This window comes from Cucurbita pepo, chromosome 10 (assembly GCF_057944985.1).
Source record: "Cucurbita pepo subsp. pepo isolate OVF chromosome 10, ASM5794498v1, whole genome shotgun sequence".
NCBI lineage: Eukaryota > Viridiplantae > Streptophyta > Magnoliopsida > Cucurbitales > Cucurbitaceae > Cucurbita > Cucurbita pepo.
In genome coordinates, this window is record NC_141807.1 from 16,177,764 (window position 1) to 16,183,064 (window position 5,301).

Sequence of the window (5,301 nt, forward strand, 5' to 3'; positions counted from 1 at the left end):
TTTTACATTTAGGAGAACAAAACAAAGATTGAAGAAGATGTGATTCATGCCATGTTTTAATTTTTATTTTTCTTATTTCTCAAAGATTAAAAAAAAAAAAAAAAGTTATCATCTCTCAAGTATGGTTCGTTATTTGATTATTTTCTATTGAGTGAATTTTAAGTGAAACACACTCTCTACCCCAAGTATCAACGTCCCCTAAGTGTCAATTTTTATTCTCCATCTCAACATAAACTAAACTTATTTTCGTGAAGATATCTATTTATAAAAGCAAAATATCTCAGAGTCACGAAAATAAAAATGAGATATAGATACGAGACATAAATATGATACCAAATAGATAGGGTAACTCTTAGGATTAGATTTGATTGAGTTACTTGGATTAGATTTGATCTAGTTATTTGAATTAGATTTGATTTAGTCATTCTTCAATTTGATGAGAGATTTCTCCCAATTCTTCTGATCTTTACAGTTTTCTTTTTCTGTTCATAACAGTAACATGTCATTCTTAAAAAACTAGACACCGATGTGACAATGATACATTAATTAAAAAGAATTATTTCAAAAAATTTATCAATTTTATATTAGATTTAAATTCATATAAATAAGTTCATATATTTGTATACTTAAAAACAAGCTTAATGTACGTTTCACTCTCAAAATATATTCAAAGTCAAGTGTCTGATACGATGGATTATAACTTTGTAATGTATCCATTGTATTAACAAGTGTTCAGTACATGCCCAACACGTGTCAGATTAGTGACACTAAGTTATTTTCATGCTTTCTTTACACCCATTTAAAGTATTTTGAAAATTAGCATGTCAAATATTATAATTGACTAACTACAACTTCAATTTTGTGCTTAAGTAATGTTTTGACCCAAGAGAAATAAAATCCTTAATTTAGTACATGGTAGCAAAGATGATCATGAGAATGAGTTATTCTCATATGGAAAGAGAATTAACCTTAAGTTATATCTCATATCCTCTCCTAACCAATTATTTAGTTTTATTCAGTCTCTTTTAGAAAGATATGTCCATCAATAGCAAAAAAATATAAAATAAATAAATAAATAAATAGAATAGATTAAATTAGCCAAAAGTAATGACTAACATAATTAAAAAAAAAAAAAAAAAAACATAAAGGATGAATTGATTAAATTGGCGAATTGGTAACATAATTAAAAAAAAATGTAACAAACACAAAAAAGTATGAATTGATTAAGGCTATGATAAATTAGGGAAGGATATAACCACAAAGTTTTTACGATATGATATGATTATGATACGACATGTGAAGGACGGATATATATCCAACAAGTGTCAAAGAGGGACGTGAGAATAAATTATTCTCAAGCTTTCTTTACATCGGTAAAGAGTATTTGATAAGCTTTCAAAATTAAGGGTTTTCATTTTTATTCTTCCTTCTTTCTCCGTTTAACGTTTAATTTTTTTTTTAAATAAAAAAAGTTTAATGTGAGAATGAAGAAGTTAGAAAGGAGGAAGAAATGAATATAATAAAACTTTTCCGTCGGTAGGAATGGAAATGGTATAACAAGGGTATAACAAGGGTAAGGCTTCATACATATGTTTCAAGTGGTATAACAAGGGTAAGGCTTCATACATATGTTTCAAGTGGTATAACAAGGGCATTTGATCTAGTGGTATGAAAGTTCGATTCACAAAATGCCCCTTCATGAGATTGTAGTATGAAAGACATTTACCAAGTAAATAAACACATTAAAATAACACAAGTGACACGTATGTAAACTATGTTATTAATATTTTATTTCTATTACATCTTTCCTTATTTATGAAATAATGAACGGAGATATTTTTCATTTTCACAATTATTGATGACGGGAGGTTTAGGATTTTTTAATGTAAGAATCGTGGGGATGTAGCTCAGATGGTAGAGCGCTCACTTCTGATGTGAAAAGTACGGAGATCGATACCTTGCATCTCCAAATGAATCGATCACTAAACTTATGAAATAATGAGTGGAGATATTTTTTCATTATCACTAAATATATTATTCCATCTTTCCTTGTTTATGAAATAATGAGCGTAGATATTTTTTCATTTTTACAATTATTGATGACGGGAGGTTTAGGGTTTTCTGATGTAAGAATCGTGGGGATGTAGTTCAGATAGTAGAGCGCTCACTTCTGATGTGGAAAGTACGGGGTTGATACCATGCATCTCTAAATGAATCGATCACTAAATATATTATTTCTTTTCAATTTTTTCTTATTTACGCCATAATGAGCAGGGATAGTTTTTCATGTCACTATTATTGATGACGAGACGTTTAGGATTTTGTGACATAAGAATCGTGGGGATGGAGCTCAAATGGTAGACCGCTTGCTTTGCATGCGAGAGGTACGGGGATAGATACCACGCATCTCCAAAATAAAACTATCTATTATTAAATATATTATTGAAAATTATTTCTTTTCAATTTTTCCTTATTCATGACAGGTTGAGTAGCAATATTCTTCATTGTCACTATTATTGATGATGGAAAATTTAGGGTTTTGTGATGCAAGAATTGTGGGGATGTAGCTTCGCTTAGCATGCGAGAGGTACGGCTTAGCATACGAGAGGTACGAGGATCGATACCTCGCATCTCCAAAAGAAATTATTTATTATTAATATTTTATTTCTATTCAATATTTTCTTATTTATGACATAATATGCAGAGATACTTTTTCATTTTCACAATTATTGATGAAGCGACATTTAGGGTTTTTTGATGTAAGAATCATAGGGATGTAGTTCAAATGGTAGAGCGTTCATTTCCCATGTGGAAAGTACGGGGATCAATACCTTGCATCTCCGATTGAATCGATTACTAAATATGTTATTTCTTTTCAATTTTTTCTTATTCAGGACATAATGAGCAAGGATAGTTTTTTATTTTCACTATTATTGATGACAAAATGTTTAGGACTTTGTGACATCAGAATTGTGGGGATATAGCTTAGATGGTAGAGCACTCGCTTTGCATGCGAGAGGTATGGGGATCGATACCCTGCATCTCTAGATTTTCTTTATTTTCACTATTTTCTTCATTTTCACAATTATTTTCACTATTTTCTTCATTTTCACTATTATTGATGATGGGAATTATTTTCACTATTATTGATGATGGGAATTTGAGGGTTTTATCATGCAACAATTGTGGGGATTTCTTCATTTTCACTATTATTGATGATGGGAATTTGAGGGTTTTATCATGCAACAATTGTGGGGATTTCTTCATTTTCACTATTATTGATGATGGGAATTTGAGGGTTTTATCATGCAACAATTGTGGGGATTTCTTCATTTTCACTATTATTGATGGGATGATGGGAATTTGAGGGTTTTATCATGCAACAATTGTGGGGATTTCTTCATTTTCACTATTATTGATGGGTTTAGGGATGTAGCTTATGATGGGAAATGTATTATGATGCAAGAATTGTGGGGATGTAGCTTATGATGGGAAATGTATTATGATGCAAGAATTGTGGGGATGTAGCTTATGATGGGAAATGTATTATGATGCAAGAATTGTTGGGATGTAGCTTATGATGGAAAATTTAGGGTTTTATGATGCAAGAATTGTGAAATTGTGGGGACGTAGCTTAGATGGTAGAGCTCATTTAACATGCAATGGTAGAGCTCATTTAACATGCAAGAGGTAAAGGGGATATCCCACATCTTTAAAAGAAACTATTTGTTATTAATATTTTACTTCTATTCAACCTTTCCTTATTTATGACATAATTAGCGGAGATATTTTTTCATTTTCACTAGAATTGATGACAGGACATTTAGGATTTTCTGATATAAGTATTGTGGGAATGTAGCTTAGATGGTAGATTGCTTGCTTAGCATGCGAGAGGTACGGGGATCGGATCGATACCCCATGTCTCCAAAAGAAACTATTCGTTATTACTTTATTTCTATTCAAATTTTCCTTATTTATGACATAATGAATAGCGTTATTTTTTTATTTTCACTATTATTGATGACGAGATGTTTAGGATTTTGTGACATAAGAATCTTGAGGATATAGCTTAGATGGTAGAGCGTTTGCATCCCATGTGAGAAGTACTGGGATTGATACCAGGCATCAACAAAGGAAACGATTACTAAATATATTAGTTCTTTTAAATTTTTCCTTATTTACTACATAATGAGCGGGGATAGTTTTTCACTTTCAATATCATTGATGACGGGAAGTTTAGAGTTTTTTGATGTAAAATTGTGGGAATGTAGCATGCGAGAGATACAGGGATCGATACCTCGCATCTCCAAAAGAAACTATTCGTTATTACTATTTTATTTCTATTCAATATTTCCTTATTTATGACATATTGAGTAGCGATATTTTTTTCATTTTCACTATTATTCATGATGAGACGTTTAAGGTTTTGTGACGTAAAAATTGTGGAGATGTAGCTTAGATGGTAGAGCGCTCGCTTTGCATGCGAGTTATACGGGGATTGATAGCCCGCATCTCCAAAAGAAAGTATTTAATTTGTTATTATATTTTTTCATTTTCACAATTATCGATGCCCGCATCACCAAACCAAACTATTTGTTATTAATATTTTGATATTTTTTTTATTTTCACTATTATTGATGATGGGACATTTAGGGTTTTATGATGAACAAATCATGGGGATGTAGCTCAGATGGTAGAGCGCTCGCTTTGCATGCGAGAGGTACGAGGATCGATACCCCGCATCTCCAAAAATAAGACTATCTATTATTAAATATATTATTTCTTTTCAATTTTTCCTTATTCATGTCATGTTGGGTAGTAATAATTCTTCATTTTCACTATTATTGATGACGGGAAATTTAGGGTTTTGTGATGCAAAAATTGTGGGGATGTAGCTCATATGGTAGAGTGCAGTGCTTGCTTAGTGTCACAACCTTAGTATGAAGAGAGTAGGTTGTGACCCTCACGCCATGACAAGCAAACGGGCGTCCCTCAAGAGACGCCCATCCGGCCATATGCGGGCCAACGTAGAAGAATGCCATGATGCGATCGAGGAGGACGATGCATCATCCAACACACCACCAAGCAAAGTGGGTATTGAAGACATGTTGAGACACAAGCATAACAGAGACATCAGCATAGACATGAAGGACAAGATAGGCTTGTTGAAGGGCCGGGTAGGGCCCCGGGCCTTAACCTCAAAAGTCGAGGTTTCGGAAGGAATTTGGTCATGCGGTTCGGGAGTTAAGTTCGTCCATATGAAATATGAATGCTTGCCAAGTTTGGTGTCGATCGGACATT

At 32.6% G+C, this 5,301-nt stretch overlaps 1 non-coding gene across 1 annotated transcript; it reads left to right on the forward strand.

Moving 5' to 3' along the window:
* The first annotated feature begins 4,675 nt into the window (after positions 1–4,675).
* Positions 4,676–4,748, forward strand: TRNAA-UGC (transfer RNA alanine (anticodon UGC)). The gene has a single exon. It is a non-coding gene; the product is annotated as a tRNA-Ala (tRNA).
* Positions 4,749–5,301: the final 553 nt, after the last annotated feature.